This window comes from Macrobrachium nipponense, chromosome 39, assembly GCF_015104395.2.
Source record: "Macrobrachium nipponense isolate FS-2020 chromosome 39, ASM1510439v2, whole genome shotgun sequence".
Classification (NCBI taxonomy): Eukaryota; Metazoa; Arthropoda; class Malacostraca; order Decapoda; family Palaemonidae; genus Macrobrachium; species Macrobrachium nipponense.
In genome coordinates this window covers 55,827,968-55,845,675 of record NC_061099.1, presented here as the reverse complement: position 1 = coordinate 55,845,675, position 17,708 = coordinate 55,827,968, and positions in this window count along the sequence as shown.

Sequence of the window (17,708 nt, the reverse complement as noted above, 5' to 3'; positions counted from 1 at the left end):
AGCATGGCATGGATAGACTATAAGAAAGCCTTCGACATGATACCACACACATGGCTAATAGAATGCCTGAAAATATATGGGGCAGAGGAAAACACCATCAACTTCCTCAGAAATACAATGCGCAACTGGAATACAATACTTACAAGCTCTGGAATAAGACTAGCAGAGGTTAATATCAGGAGAGGGATCTTCCAGGGAGACTCACTGTCCCCACTACTCTTCGTAGTAGCCATGATTCCCATGACAAAAGTACTACAGAAGATGGATGCCGGGTACCAACTCAAGAAAAGAGGCAACCGAATCAACCATCTGATGTTCAGGGACGACATCAAGCTGTATGGTAAGAGCATCAAGGAAATAGATACCCTAATCCAGACTGTAAGGATTGTATCTGGGGACATCAGGATGGAGTTTGGAATAGAAAAATGCGCCTTAGTCAACATGCAAAAAGGCAAAGTAACGAGAACTGAAGGGATAAAGCTATCAGATGGGAGCAACATCAAACACATAGATGAGACAGGATACAAATACCTGGGAATAATGGAAGGAGGGGATATAAAACACCAAGAGATGAAGGACACGATCAGGAAAGAATATATGCAGAGACTCAAGGCGATACTCAAGTCAAAACTCAACGCCGGAAATATGATAAAAGCCATAAACAACTGGGCAGTGCCAGTAATCAGATACAGCGCAGGAATAGTGGAATGGACGAAGGCAGAACTCTGCAGCATAGATCAGAAAACCAGGAAACATATGACAATACACAAAGCACTACACCCAAGAGCAAATACGGACAGACTATACATAACACGAAAGAAAGGAGGGAGAGGACTACTAAGTATAGAGGACTGCGTCAACACCGAGAACAGAGCACTTGGGCAATATCTGAAAACCAGTGAAGACGAGTGGCTAAAGAGTGCATGGGAAGGACTAATAAAAGTAGACGAAGACCCAGAAATATACAGAGACAGGAGAATGACAGACAGAACAGAGGACTGGCACAACAAACCAATGCACGGACAATACATGAGACAGACTAAAGAACTAGCCAGCGATGACACATGGCAATGGCTACAGAGGGGAGAGCTAAAGAAGGAAACTGAAGGAATGATAACAGCGGCACAAGATCAGGCCCTAAGAACCAGATATGTTCAAAGAACGATAGATGGAAATAACATCTCTCCCATATGTAGGAAGTGCAATACGAAAAATGAAACCATAAACCACATAGCAAGCGAATGCCCGGCACTTGCACAGAACCAGTACAAAAAGAGGCATGATTCAGTGGCAAAAGCCCTCCACTGGAGCCTGTGCAAGAAACATCAACTACCTTGCAGTAATAAGTGGTACGAGCACCAACCAGAGGGAGTGATAGAAAACGATCACGCAAAGATCCTCTGGGACTATGGTATCAGGACGGATAGGGTGATACGTGCAAACAGACCAGACGTGACGTTGATTGACAAAGTCAAGAAGAAAGTATCACTCATTGATGTCGCAATACCATGGGACACCAGAGTTGAAGAGAAAGAGAGGGAAAAAATGGATAAGTATCAAGATCTGAAAATAGAAATAAGAAGGATATGGGATATGCCAGTGGAAATCGTACCCATAATCATAGGAGCACTAGGCACGATCCCAAGATCCTTGAAAAGGAATCTAGAAAAACTAGAGGCTGAAGTAGCTCCGGGCCTCATGCAGAAGAGTGTGATCCTAGAAACAGCACACACAGTAAGAAAAGTGATGGACTCCTAAGGAGGCAGGATGCAACCCGGAACCCCACACTATAAATACCACCCAGTCGAATTGGAGGACTCTGTTAGAGCAAAAAAAAAATAAATAAATAAATAAAATAATAATAATAATAATAATAATATGTGGCGCTGTGGCAGAGTGGGTTAGGTCGTCAATGGACTGGTTAAGCAACATTGGGGCTGGTCAGTTGTTGGATGGGTGACCACTCTCCTCGGCATTGATTCCTTGGGAAAGGATCTTTACCATAATTTCCTCAGTCTACTCAGCTGTAAATGAGTACCTATCCCTGATGGGGTTGGGTCCAGCTATGGGTTAAATAGCAAAACTCAGCAATGATGGAAAGAAATGAAGGAATAAACGACAACGACGTAAATGGAACCTCTGGCAACAGAGGAGCTTCGTCCGGCAGCCAGGTATTCAACCTAATTGAAGGGGAAGATGGTCAGGTACTTGGAGGTCGTCATCCAGCAACTGATCACCACAACGACAGTAACCAACAGCCTGAGATTGGAGCTACAGAAGCAAACCAGAGGAAGAAATAGACAAGAGAAGAAAATAAGGAAATATGAAGATGCTACATCAGAAGCAACCCGACGGAGAGAGGATATAGAAGAAGGTTGGTCAACATCTGGAATGAGAGGAATAACACCCCCCAAACAGAGCAGAGGTTAGCAGACCAAGTAAGGAACAAAAAGAAAAGGAACTGGCTCTCCCCAACAGAAAGAGAAGAACTGGAAAGGGAAATGTCTCACGACAACGAATTAAACGAAGACGAACTGAGAGACGATGCCACAGAAGGCGACAGGGATGATGAGGTATCGAACGACGACACACGAAGAAACACCAAAGAAGTAACAGAGAGGACGGAATGGGTAGAAAAGATTAGACAACGGATGGAGCCAGATACAGAGAGAACAAAGATCCCCTCCATGAAAGCCTACAACACCAAGAAATTAAGGGAGAAAACAAGTGAGGTCAATGAAATAATGGGCATAATACACACCACCAGTATCACAGAAACAAATAACTTGGCATATGCAGGAGGAAGATTAGTAGCAAAACTGATGGGGATTCGAACACCAACACCACCAGTACAACCAATCCAACAGAAACCAAAACAGCAACCTCCTTGGAAAAGGCGCCTGGAAAAGCAAATCATGGTGATGAGATCTGACTTGAGTAAACTGAAAGAGATGGCAGAAAAAAGGCTACGAAGCAAGAAAACAAGGGAGGAACTCAACGAGCAATACAAAGTACAAGAGAGGGGACTAAACAACACAGTAGAATACGTAAAACAGAGGCTTAAGGCCAAAGCACATAAGATCCAACCGTACATGAACAAGAATAAGGGATACCAAGAGAACAAACTATTTGGAACTGTGATGGTAACTGCTTCATAGAAAAGGAAGTTAAAGAAAAGTAAAACGCATTTTCAAGAAGTTTGGCAGCAAGGAGGCATTCGCGCATGTTGTTGGAGGTGCCTGTTCTCATGATGGTTCTAGAATCGGCAGGAGTTTTGTGGAACTTGTCAGGCGCCGACGTGACGTGAGAAATGCAGCGAAATATGATGCAATACCTCGTCTAGATTCTTCGGAGAAGTTCTGGTAATCTCGGGAGCCTGTGACGTTCGCCGTAGGCTCTGCCCCCAGAGTGCCGTATAAATACGACGGTCGAAGTAGGAGAAAGCAGAGATCGTGAGAGAGATTATCATCAGTTAGTCACAGAGAGATATCCTCAGTAAGAGCCACAGATCAGATAGCAGCAGCAGAGATCATCCGAGAGAGATAAGAGAAAAAGGAACCGACGAAGGATCAGAGGAAAAGTTGCTCGAGAGTTGGTAGGATACTGGTCTAGTCGTCTTCAGGAGTGGACGACTGAGTTATCTCGACGTTGAGCAGATTTCAAAGAAGAAAATGTCCTAGAGGTTTTGGGGAGTTCCTGCCTTCCAAGTATCAAGAGTAGACATTACAGGGGGTCCTCGAGTTACAACGTTGATCCGTTCTTAAGATGCGTCGTAACACGATTTTCAGCGTAAGTCGGAACATTAAAAAATACCACATGATTTAATGTAAATACGTATCAATAACAAAGAGAGAACAATTCCTTACCTTTATTAATTTGGTTGGCTTGCACACTGGAGAGGAAGCTGCGGTGCTGGAGAGACTGGGGGAGGTTAGTGAAGAGAAGCAGAACCTCCAGAAGATGCTGGAGATTGCTGGGCAGGTGAGTCTTGAGGTGAGGCAGAAAACTACTTGGAGATGCTGGGGAGGGAGTCGGAGGTGAGGCAGAAGTCTAACAAGAAGTGTGGAGATGTGGGGCAGGGAGTCTGGAGGTGAGGCAGAACATAAACTGGGGGAGATGCCTGGGGCAGGTGAGTCTGGAGGTGAGGCAGAACCTACAGAAGGTGCTGGAGATGCTGGGCAGGTGAGTCTGGAGGTGAGGCAGAAACCTACAGAAGGTGCTTTGGAGAATTGCGGGGCAGGTGGAAGGTCTGGCGGTGGCAGACATTAGAAAGGTGGGGCTGGATTGGTGGGGCAGGTGAGTCTGGGTTAGCAGAACATTCAGAAGGTGCTGGAGATTGTGGGCAGGCGAGTCTGGATTAGCAGAGGCAGCTGAGGTAGAGGGTACAGGATCTCTTGCAGGCCTCTCTACCTTCTTAAAATACTGCTCCAGGTTAGTCTGGACAGAGAGCAACCTCTTCTCATCCAAGATCTCCTTGTAACACTGCATCAAATCCATGATGCCTCTGGAAACCCTAGTGAACCCTGTCCAAGTTGGGGATCCTGAGCTCAAAAGTTGCCAACGCTTGCTGCAACTTTGCAAAACCTCTTGCCAAGTCCTGCCTTGTGAAAGCCTTAGGCTCTGGGGTGGGTGCTTCTTCTTCTTCCTCTATCATCTGCTTCTCCAGTTGTATCAGGTCCTCAGCAGATAACTCCTCGCCATGAGACTCCAGCAGCTCTGTAACATCATCAACCTCCATCTCCAAATTGATTTCCTTACTCAGGGCAACAACGTTCTTTACAACTTGCTGAACTGTGTCCTCAAACCCATAAAATCATTCACAAATTGAGGACAAATTTTTTTCCAGACACCATTCCTGTTTGTTTGCTTAACCTCCTCCCAGGAATCAGCAATGTTCTTTACAGCATCAAGGATGTTGTAGGATTTCCAAAAGTCCTTCAGACTCAAGTCCTTCTCGGTTTCAGTTGCCTGTAAAGCCATAGCAATTGTCCTTCGTAGGTAGTGAGCCTCGAACGAAGCAATCACTCCTTGGTCCATAGGCTGTAAAAGGGCCGTGGTATTAGGTGGAAGGTAAACCATCTTGACATTAGGGTTAAAGTCTCCCAGCTGGGCAGGTTGTCCAGGGGCATTGTCCAGCACTAGCAACACCTTAAAGGGGATACCCTTGGAGGCGCAAAACCGCTCCACACTTGGCACAAAATGGTTTACGAACCAGTCATCAAACACCGCAAGTGTCACCCATGCCTTCTTGTTTGACTTCCAAATTACTGGTAGTTGACCCTTCCAAATGCCCTTGAGTGCCCTTGGATTTTCAGCCTGATACACCAACAAGAGCTTCAGTTTGAAGTCGTCAGCAGCATTACCCCCAAGAAGTAAAGTTAGCCTCTCCTTGCTGGCTTTATGACCGGGTGCTGACTTCTCCTCCTTGGCGATGTATGTGCGGTTAGGCATACGCTTCCAAAACAAACCTGTCTCATCCACGTTAAACACTTGCTGAGCAGAATAACCCCCCTCCTTAATTATCTCAGACAACGCTTTACGAAATGCACTCGCTGCTTTCTCATCCCCACTAGCAGCTTCACCTTGCACTTTAAGGTTATGGTAATTGGCCCGAGCCTTAAATTGCATAAACCAACCCCTACTAGCCACAAACTCTTCACTTTCACTTCCCGCCCCCTTTTCTTTTTTCAACGCTTCAAACAATCTTTTCGCCTTCTCCTGAATCACCATAAGGCTGACTGGGATGCGCCGTTGATTTTGGTCTTCCAACCAAAGCACCAATAACCTTTCCATTTCAATGATTAGACCACTACGCTGCTTGGTTATCACTGTCGCTTTCATAGGAGCAGATCCTTTCACATGTTCAACGATGCGCTCTTTATCTTTGATAATGGTAGCAACAGTCGAACGACTAAGGCCAAGCAACCGGCCAATGTTTGTTGGCGTTTCTCCCTTCTCAGATCGCTTTATAATGTCCACTTTAACTTCCATGGGAATGGCCTTTCTTTTCTTCGATGCACTACCATCAGAAGAGTCCGCCTTGCGCTTGGGAGCCATAACAAAGGGCAAAAAGTTACAAAAACGATACAACACGAGGGAGAGAGAGGCAGCGTAAACAACCAAAATGGCATATGGGCGAGGAATGAGCGTAGTGAAGCGATGCCGTCCTCTCCCCCACAAAGCGTATTCTTCCGCCGTGCGCCCGAAACTAGTTCGCATTTGTTTACGTCGCTTACGACACTAAACCGCGTAAGACGGAACGACGCATAATACTATTTTTTATATTTTTATGGGGGCGCGTTCGTAACCACGAAACAGCGTAAGTCGAGACCGGCGTAACCCGAGGACTCACTGTATTTTCTGCAATACGGAGTCAAGAGGACGTCTGCAATCGCCGTTTTCCTTTTGTGAAGCCATCGCTTCGAGTCGCAAAACTAACTAGCAAGTATTTGAATTACCTCTCTGTTCCCCCAGTTCATGCAGCGTAAGATTTTGCCTTTTTATGCAAATAGGAGATACCATTCTGCATTTACCTTTGTTAGTAAGCTTGTAAATAAACCTTTGTTGTGTTAGTGTTTCTTTCTATATTCGTATCCCTAGTTTCAACTGTTGGTCATGAAATATTTTTTTTTATTTATTTCATATCAAACCTGAAGCGGACCTCTATCTCAGAGGCCGTAACATTGTGGCGACCTTTGGCCAGGATATTTCAACACTTTAACAGTTTGAAACGGAGAATATAGAAAGAACCAGAATGAGTGAGATGGTGAAAGAGTTTATTGAGTCGGGCAAGCTCCTAGGTCTAGAGGGGAACGATCTCCGTGAGTATGTTGAAAAGAAAGAAAGAGAGAAGTATGAGAGAGATGAAAGAGCGGCTGAGAGAGAGGAAAGAGCAGCTGAGAGGGAAGTGCCGCAAGCGAGAGAAGTAATGAAAATGCAGCAGGAGGAGAGAGAGAAAGAGTGTATGCATGAGCAGGAGGAGAGAGAAAGAGCGTATGCATGAGATGGAAATTGCTCGGTTAAGGGAAAGTACTCGTAACACTCGGGCAGGCGAGAACGAAAACGAAGCTGATACGTTATGTATAAGTGCAGTGCTAAAATTAGTACCAAAGTTTGATGAGGAAGATGTTATGACATATTTCATGTGTTTTGAGAAGTTAATGGAACGAGTAGGTTCTCCTAAAGAAACGTGGAATTTATATTTGCAGTCAGTTTTGAGTGGTAGGGCACTTACTGTGTATAGTTGCATGTCTAAGGAGGAATGTGATAATTACGATATCGTGAAAGAAACTGTTCTTAGCGCATATAGGTTAGTACCAGAGGCGTACCGTAAGAAATGTGGCAATTTGTCAAAAATTGCATTTTTCCTAACTATACAAACCTGAGGTCCTTTGACAATAGGAAGGTAACTAGCAGCAGCTGGAACGGTCATAAGCTTCGAACAAGGGAGTTCGGTAGTTAACTGCTTGTCCGACAGTGCGCGTGCAGCGCGACTGGGAGGTGAAGAATCACTTTTGCTTTAGGCCCAGGAAAAACGCAGAGTGAGGGGTGGCATGAGGTGGGACTATATGTAAAGGACCTCAGGTTTGTATAGTTAGGAAAAATGCAATTTTCGACAAATTGCCATTTGTTCCGATACGTAATACAAACCATCGGTCCTTTAACAATAGGAAGACTCACTTCTTGGTGGGAGGAATCTGAGTCTTATGAACAGACTGGTGTTCGCCCAACCTTGGATTCCCTCCCTGGTCGTAAGAGCAGAGGGAGGGATCCTAGCCTCTGCCCAATTGATCGGGGTATGTGCCGCAGGATCAATGGTCAGACCTCTGGACCCAAGTAATAAGAGGGAGGCAAGCGTACCTCTTAAAACTAGCAAGCAAGAACTGTTCCTATTGCAAGAGGCAATATGAAGTCATGGGTTGTCTCTTGTTGGCTTCCACTTCCCCCCCCCTTGTTGGGGGAAGTGGTGGATAATCGCTCCTATCATATGGGGCTCGGTCGAGTAGCTTACCTGCATCGCCTCCTGATCCAGCGTAGTGACGACCGCATCCCTCTGCCCACAGGAAGAGGGAGAGAAAAAGATGGGGAAGAGAAGGCCAGTCACATTCTCATTCACCTATCCCTTCATGCAGTCACACAAGGATGCGATGCTGTTCTGTCCGCTTGGGTGCTGGGTAAGCTACACAACGTGTTGAGCAGCCACCACGGGTCCTAAGGAACAAGTGTCCAAGGACCTGTGGGCTATATCCTGAAGGTAGAAGGAGGTGCAGGTGGTCTGGTTGGACCAGACCCCTGCCTTCAGTACCTGCGCCACGGAGAAGTTCTTGCGTAACGCAAGGGAAGGACCAATATCTCTGACTTTGTGGGCTTTCGGACGAAGGGTACGGATGTCGTCACTACCATCAGCTTCGTACGCCCTCCTGATCACCTCACGCAGCCAGAAAAAAAGTGTGTTCCTGTATACTTCTTTCTTGGTCATCCCGGTGCTATCGAAGAGGCATCGACACTCAGGCCTGAGATGCCGAGTTTTCTTCAGATAGCGCCGTAGCAGCATCTCATCCGCATCGACGTCGGTGAAGTTCATTAGGGAGGGGATTGTGAAAGACTCGAACCGATCGGCAGGGACCGAAGGATTCTGAGTCTTCGCTACCAAGTTGGTACGAAATCGAGCGTCACAGATCCCCATCCCCTGGATGCTTGACATCGAGGGAAAAGCCATGCAGTTCCCCTACTCGGAGGGAAAGAAGGGAATAGTCGCGATGACCTATCCCTCTTTCTCGACATAATCTTCGGTGATGTTCAGTACCCATACTGGTCTATCCGTCTGCAGCGAAGTGTCTCGCATTCTCTTATCCCACTGCAGCGAAGTCTCTCGCGGTCTCGTACCCCACTGCGGCGAAGTCTCTCCGTCTCTGTAGTGGATAGGACACCGACATTCCATGGTGGGTGTCGATGGTATGGGTACTGGAACAAGCAAGTAGGACAACTGAACTAAGTCCACAGCGTAGCTCGTAACGGTCTTGGACGCTTCAACAGCTGCCGACTGACTGCATTCGGTTGTGTGAGGCGAGCTGTCCGAGCATCCGAACATAGTCACGTGACCCTCGCCTTTAAAGGGGTATGCCGAGAGACCATACAAATCGTCTATTTGTTGCCACCGATGCCGGAAGGCGAGGTGATGATTCTCTCAAGGCATGTGCCCAACAGGTGAAAGTCAATTGCCTTCTAGAGACCGAGGCCCCTGATGGCAAGACAGAAGTTCTCATAGTAGTTGAATCTCAGCTAAGGAGAAACAACACTATGCGCCATTGAAGATGAAGGTGGAAGGTGAATGCAGACCTATGTCTTCACAGGCGAATCCAGAGAAGTAATTCTCAAGATTCTGAACCTGTGCTTTACAAAGGACTGAAAACGCTAAACCGCTATTTCATTGCTGTTCGGGAGAAGTCGTAGTTGCAATGAAAGCAGAGCACTTTTCAGTAATGAAAACACAGAGATGTACTGCCTGAAGAACTGCTTCTCATGGGCTGAATCATAATCTTCTTCTTTCAGGTTATCCAGGGAGGACATATATATACTTGGAAGTATATCATTCCGCATTATCGCAGTGGCAGGTGCGATGCAGCGGGAGACTAGGCTACAGACTTCTGTTACCGTGCGGTAAACAGTAAGATGATAGAGTCTATTGAGATATCTCTGTCTGAAAATTCTCGCAATGTCCAAGGCAATGCAGTAGAGATGGTCATTAACGTATGCGAGAATCCCAGCCAACCAGAGACCTAAGTCCGTGATTGTCGGGCAGAGATACGGTTCAGTAGTCAATCATTGTAGAGGAGAGAGACATAAACCGGCCGTGCATCTCGGAGAGCCAGCTGGTACTGGGCTGCGTCAGGCAGCCCAATACACCGCTTGCTCTCGCTCACTCGTCATCCTGAGTTGCCAGGTAATCCATTCCAAGAAGGAATGCGTTCAGCTAGAACCATCAAAACGGATTTCGGTGAATGCAAACGCTGAGGTGGTGTTGTCGTAACAATACCATAAGTATCTCAAAATCGAAACTTGTAACTCCTGGGAGGTTGCAGGCAGTCCCGAGTTGCAGTTCAATTAAGAAGATACTATTCGTCTCGGTCACAATCCGTAGAGTTAACTACGGTATGTGCCTACACCTTGGACAATTCAACTGATTAACAGAATCATGTCGCGAGGGCAATATACGTAGTATATTTGTAGGTTCCTGTACATAGACCTCCATCCTAAATTCTTTTCCATTCGAGGAATGAGAATAAGGACTGGAAGCCGACACCCTTCATTCTCTAATGAAGTGAGTGAAGGAGAAGTTTTCCCCAAAGGAAGACTTCAATGGTGATAACAGGATACCGAAGACGATAGTTCAAGCCAAACTGGATGCTCCCACCCGTTCTTCTCTATCCCAGGGTTGGCCGCCTACTGTGAGATATCCTTCCTTCAGCAGCAGTGCTTCTTCCAAACGCTAGAAATTCCCGGAATTCGAGCAACACCACGGGCTGGGACAACGTCGGCAGGTGCAGGAAAAGCAGGAGCGGCAGGTACGGCAGGTACGGCCGGCAGGTCAGGTACAGCAGGAGACGGGGCAGCAGCCAGCGACATCCTGGGTACCGGCGGCAGGTCCAGGGGCGAGCTCTTTGGGCATCGGAAGTCAGGGGCTGGCAGCACGAAGAACCCGGGAGGGGGAGGCACGCCTCTCCTCGACACGGCAGTGATTGGGCCCTTCACAGCGGCCGTCGGAGTCACTGACACCATGTGTGGGGTGTAGACCAGGTGAGGAGGGACAGCGTACCCTGGAGTCGAGACAGTGGTGGTAGTGGTGGTCACCGCTCCATGGGTGACCGGCACAACACCTGCCAGATGCTGGAGCAGCCCCTGGACGCTCGGCGTGCCCTGGAGCCCCAGCGACACCACACCTGGCCGAGGTCGTCCCCCGCAGCAGGAGCACCTGAGGAAGTAACAGTCGGGTGATTAAGAGGGGTTCCCTCGAGCCCCACCCCTAGCTAACGGAAGACCCCGAATACAACTGCACGTCGGGGTACCTCACACCCTCCTCTACGCTTGACGGATCGGGCGAAGAGAAGGACCGAACCCCCCCCCCCCCCCCCCCCCCCCCCCGAAGGGGAAGGCGCCATACGCAGGAGCTGAGCCGGGGCAGGAAAGAAGAGGAAGTGTCCGTAACCAAGGGAGTCGCTGGAGAGCTTTCCGACGACTCCTTGGCAGGTCTACGCTTCCTCCTACCCTCGTACAGCACCCACTGCACCTCCGGCCAATTCACACAAATATTACATGGCTCGGTCCGAGAGCATTCACGGCCCAGGGCACAAAGGACATGAGGATCTATCTCGGGGAAAGAGCGAAAGACCCCACACTTACGGCCCTCCACACCAGGGCAAACTCTGCGGCCGATGGGGGGGCGTGGGGATAGCTCCATTGCACGAAAATCCATAATCAATGTAATAAAAAGTAATAAAGAAAGTCGCGTACTTACAATACACTTTCACTGCACTGACAAACCAAGTTGAAGAAACAACACACAACAAAAGCATACGACGATGAAGCGGGCAGAGAGCGATGACGAACACGTCCTCCACCAACGCGGCCGTAAGCAAAAGTGATTCTTCACCTCCCAGTCGCGCGGCGCGCGCACTGTTAGACAAGCAGTTAACTACTGAACTCCCTTGTTCGAAGCTTATAACCGTTCCCGCTGCCGCTAGTTACCTTCCTATTGTTAAAGGACCGATGGTTTGTATTACGTATCGGAACAATTAGAAGTTTGAGAAAGGATGAAAATATTACGTATGTAGAATACGGTAAGAAGTTAGAAAGGCTGTTTTTTGATTGGTTAACTTCTGCTAAGGTTGAGGATTTTAATAGTTTGAAGAACTTATAGTTGTTAGAAAACTTCAAAGATAACGTATCCCCTGAGATTAAACTTTATATAGAAGATAGGCGAGAAGTATCTTTTGCAGGAGCAACTAGGCTAGCTGATGAATATAGACTAGGCTAGCTGATGAATATAGTCTAACTCATAATTTGGGTGTTAGTAAGAAACGAAATGATCCTTCGTCTGGTAGCGTACAAAGCAGTAAAGGTTTCAGTCGTAGTAATAGCAATGCAAGTAAAAGTGACTATTCCTGTCATACATGCAGAAAACCTGGTCATACGTCTAAGGTTTGTAAGAGTAAAATGGCATCTAGTGGCTCAGAATTAACTTGTTTCCAATGTAATGGGAAAGGGCATTTAGCTAGAAATTGTGCAGTAGAAAGGAAGGACGCTTAGAAACCAGTATCGCTAGTTAACCTTTCATCAAGTAGGAATGATGTGATGAGAGAAACTAGGAAAATTTTTGGTGAATTTCTGTCAGAGGGTGTAGTTTCCTCTCTTGGAGGAGTGCTCGAGAGCAGTAGTCTTGCTTCGAGACACAGGAGCTGCTGTCTCACTGATTAAGAGTGTGTGTGTGCCGAACAGGGCAGAAATCAATATGGAAGAGAAAGTCATGTTAGGTGGATTTCCTAACACTTGTGTTCTTTGTCCTTTGTTGAAATTGAATTTAGAAAGTCAGGAAGTGTCAGGAGAAGTGAAACTTGCAGTTGTGGACAGTTTGCCTGTCGAAGGCGTTACCATTATTGTAGATAATGACTTAGCTTTATCCAAGAATGTGAATCCTGTTGTGAGGAATATTCCAGTGCCTGAAATGGTAGTAACTAGGTCGGGTTTAGATACAGACATAGACTACGATCATAATTTGTTCGTGGATTCAAACGAGAGTAAGTTCGTGGATTCGAACGTGAGTAAGTTCGTGGATTCGAACGAGAGTAAGTTCGTGGATTTGAACGTGAGTGAGTTCGTGGATTCGAACGAGTGTGATAGAGGTAGTGAGGTTGATCTTGGCATGAGTGTGGCTGAGAGACCTAGCTCTATTGCTGACAGTGATAGCCAAACGGAAGGTGTAGCTGTCGAGAGTAACGTAGTAAATATACCGGTATCTAGTACTAATTATGGTGATGAATTAGGCTCTAACGTTTTGGATAAGGATGAGCTAGTCAAGTTGCAGAGAGAGGATGAGGCACTAATCCAAATATTTTAATGTGAGCTGGATGATGATCTCGATGATGTGTGTAAGGAAACTTTTTGTTTAAAGGACGAAGTTTTGTGTCGTTATGTTAGTCCTAACTCAGGTAGTAAAGGGAAAGTCACAGAACAATTAGTGGTTCCTAGGAAGCTTCGTGAGCTAGTTTTGAAATTAGCACACGATGAGCAAGGACATTTAGGAGTAAATAAAACTTTCAAGTGTATTAGTAGGGCATACTTTTGGCCTAAAATGAAAAATGATGTAAAGAGGTATGTTTTAAGCTGTCATGAATATCAAATTGCCGGGAAACCGAATCAAGTAATTACCAGAGTTCCATTGTGGAATATTCCTTCAGTTGGCGAATCTTTTGAGAATGTATTTATAAATATGTTCGGACCTTTGCCTAGAAGTAAGGGTAGAGATGATTGTATAATTAATCTTGAGTATTATAAAAACAATTTAAGAGTTGGTTGGCAACTAGCGGAGGAGAACGGAAGCCCGAACGGAAGTCAAGGGGGAACTGAAGGAAAACATGATCTTAGAGCAAAAGAGAGCGAAGTTTGTGTGTAAGAGATAAAGTTTTAGTACTAGTCCATAAAGAAGGTTCCGCTTTACCTTATAAGTTCGAAGGTCCTTTTTCAGTGTTAGAGGAGAGGGGAAATATATATCATAGAATTAATGTGGGTAAGAGTAGGGCAAAGTCAGTGAATGTAAACTTGCTTCAGAATTATAAAGAACGCCCCGTACCTTGGCCGCCGCCCGTGCCCTTGGTAAATGTGTCCCGGAAAGAGAAATTAGTTTTGAGAAAGACGCAAGAGGTGTCTTAGTCTTTCAAAGTTTTGAGCAGAGTTCAGAAAACGGAAAAAGTAAGAGAAGGATAATGTTATAGCAGATAGCCTCTCTAGAGTTTTCAGAATGAGCAGCCTAATAACCGTTTTCTGTTATTGCACAAGTGAGTGTGTGAGTGGAGAAGCATGCGTGTTTGACTGGATTAAAACTTTATGCAGAATTGTTTCCCCGCTGTTTAACTCTTGTTTCTCTTTAGAAAAAAAAATAAAATCAGTTGATTTCATTTTTTTCTAATTTGGGGGGGCGTGTGATGGTAATTGCTTCATAGCAAAGGAAGTTAAAGGAAAGGAAAACGCATTTTCGAGAAGTTCGGCAGCAAGGAGGCATTCGTGCATGTTGTTGGAGGTGCCTGTTCTCATGATGGTTCTAGAATCGGCAGGAGTTTTGTGGAACTTGTCAGGCGCCGACGTGACGTGAGAAACGCAGCGAAATATGTTATTGTTATAATACAATTAAGTTTGTTCATACTTACCTGGCAGATATATATATAGCTGTATTCTCCGAAGTCCGACAGAATTTCAAAACTCGCGCACACGCAGTGGGCGGCCAGGTGGTAGTACCATTCCCGCCGCTGGGAGGCGGATATCAGGAACCATTCCCATTTTCTATTCATATTTTCTCAGTGCCACTGTCTCCTGAGGGGAGGTGGGTGGGCACTTAATTTATATATATCTGCCAGGTAAGTATGAACAAACTTAATTGTATTATAACAATAACATTTTGTTCATGCAACTTACCTGACAGATATATATATAGCTGAATCCCACCTTCGGATGGTGGGAAGAGACAGAATAGGATTTGTAGGAGGAAACTTAAATTAAGTAGCTGATGTACACCTTAGGGTTCGTTCCTCACCTGCTTAGCAAAGTAGACTCTATGATTACTGTAACTTAAGCCTGCTTGTGCTTAATCAGAGTTGCCAGCCAGGTGGAGACCTGTAGTGCTGGTGCGCTCTGGATGCTCTGTCAACGGGGACGTGACCTCAACGTGACAAGAACATCGAGCCATACATATGAGGGCAACGAAGCAACTGACCACCACCTGACCAACTATCCAAGACCCCCTGAACACTAAACTAAGAGATGGGAGGTCTTCACCAAAGACTCATCACAACCAAAAAACACAACAACTCACTAACCTAAACCTAACTAAGGGATAGGAGAGAGCTACCTTCAGCCCCCAAGACTGTGTCTGCAGAAACGTATGGCCCAAGAGAACAACAGTCCTCGTATATCGTTCTCACATCTACTCAAGAGTAGTGTGAGGCGAATACTGAGTTGCTCCTCCAAAAGGTGGCGTCTTCAAGGATGTCCTTGATCGACATGTTCCTTTGGAAGGCAAGCGAGGTTGCGACAGCTCTGACCTCGTAGAGCTTTCACTCGCAAGAGGCTCAAATCGGTCTTCTGGTAAGACGAATGAGCCTCTTTAATCACGTCCCTCAGAAAGAACGCCAAAAGCATTCTTGGATAATGGTATATCGGGTCGTTTAACCGAACACCACAGATTATCTGAGGACCTCGTACCTCCTTTGTCTTGGGTGAACATAAAACTTTAGAGCCCTGACAGGGCACAGGGCTCTCTCAGGTTCTTGGCCCACAAAGGCTTGTCATACCCTTAATTTCAAAGCTCCTTGGCCAAGGGTTAGACGGGTTTTCATTTTTTGCTAAGAAAGTGGGACTCAAAGAGCAGACAGCATTGTCACCTTTGAAGCCCACCTGCTTACTAATGGCTTGAATTTCGCTAACTCTCTTCGCCGTCGCCAGAGCAGTTAGGAAAAGAGCCTTCTTTGTCAAGTTCCTAAGAGACGCTGCATGGAGAGGCTCGAAAGGACTCGACATCAACAGTCAAGGACTAAATCTAAGTTCCAAGAAGGAGGCCTCGCCTGAGGTATCTTGGTAGTCTCAAACGATCTCAAGAGATCGTGAAGATCTCTGTTGTCAGTAAGGTCTAGGCCTCTGTGTCGGAAGACTGCTGACAGCATACTCTTATATCCCTTGATGGTAAAAAAAACGGGACTGCCAGCTTCTGCACATTCCTTAAAAATAAGCAAGGAAATCGGCTATCTGGCTCACAGAGGTAGTGGAAGAGGAAATTCCCTCCTTTCTACACCATGCCCTGAAGGAAGCCCACTTCTTTGACTGGTAAACAGCTCTCGAGGAAGTCCTCTTGCGTTGGCGATCGCTTTCCGCAGCTGCTTTAGAAAAACCCTCTCGCTCTGGCCAACTTTTCGATAGTCTGAACGCAGTCAGACCCAGAGCGGAGAGGTTTGTTTCGGTGATATCTTGCGAAGTGGGGCTGTCCTGAGTAGATCTTTCCTCCAGGGCAACGTCCTCGGAAAGTCTATGAGGAAGGACATTACCTCCGTGAACCATTCCTTCGCGGGCCACATCGGGGCGATCAGGGTCAACCTCGTCCCCTCCGATGCCGTGAAACTTCCTTACGACTTCCCCCATGATCTTGAATGGCGGGAAGGCATACAGGTCCAGGTTCGTCCAGTCCCAGAGCAGAGCGTCTATAGCGACTGCTCCCGGATCCAACACAGGGGAGGGCAATAAAGAGGCAACCATCTTCGTCTCGACGTCGCAAATAGGTCGACTAAAGGACGTCCCCACAGTCTCCATAGTTCTCGACAGACGTCCTGGTGCAGCGTCCATTCTGTCGGCAGGATCTGATCCGGTCGGCTGAGAAGTCCTGCTCTGTCGTTCTGGACTCCTGCGATAAATTCTCGTAGTCAGGATCCGATTCGCCCTCGCATCCTGCCCCCACAGCAGAATCTCCCTCGCTAAGCAAAATAGAGGACGGGAGTGTGTACCTCCCTGATTCTTTAGGTACGCAAGGGCCGTGGTGTTGTCCGAGTTGACTTGGACAACTTTTTCTGCAACCTTTTGTTTGCTGAAGAACTGTAGCGCCAGGAAAACCGGCGCTAGTTCCTTCACATTGATGTGCCAGGACACCGTTCCCCCTCAGGGCGCCTGACACTTCTTCCCCTCTAGTTGTTGCTCCCCATCCGACACCGAGGCGTCGGAAAACCAACACTAGGTCGGGGCTCAGAAGCTTTAGGGACAACCCCTACTCTCGAAACTTCCGAGGATCTAACCACCATCTTAGATGGTTTTTCACCGATTTGGTGATCATAAAGGTCGCATCCAGATCCTCTTTGACTCTCCATTCCTCTGCCAAGAAAAACTGGAGAGGCCTGAGGTGTAGTCTTCCCAGGGAAACAAACTTTTCCAGCGAGGAAATGTGTCCCAGCGAACTCATCCACTCCCTCGCCCAGCAAGCTTCCTTCCCCAGGAAGGCCGAAACTCTCTCTAAGCCTTGCAGCTATCGTTCCTGGGACGGAAACGCTCGAAAAGCCACTGAATCCATCTGAATCCCCAGATACACGATGGACTGTGTTGGGGTCAGATGCGACTTTTCGAGGTTGACCAGAAGTCCAGGGACCTCGCCAAGGATAACGTGAAAGTGAAGGTCCTTCAGACACCTCTCTTCTGACGATGCCTCTGATAAGCCAATCATTGAGATACAGGGACATTCTTATCCCTGCAGAATGTAACCATCTCGCTACGTTCTTCATGAGCATGGTAAATACCATCGGAGCCGTGCTTAATCCGAAACAAAGGGCTCGGAATTGCCAAACTTTGTCCTTTAACACAAACCTCAGAAACTTTCTTGAAAGAGGGTGGATAGGAACGTGAAAGTATGCGTCCTGTAGGTCCAAGGGACACCATCCAGTCGCCCGGTCCTCAAGCTCCTAGAA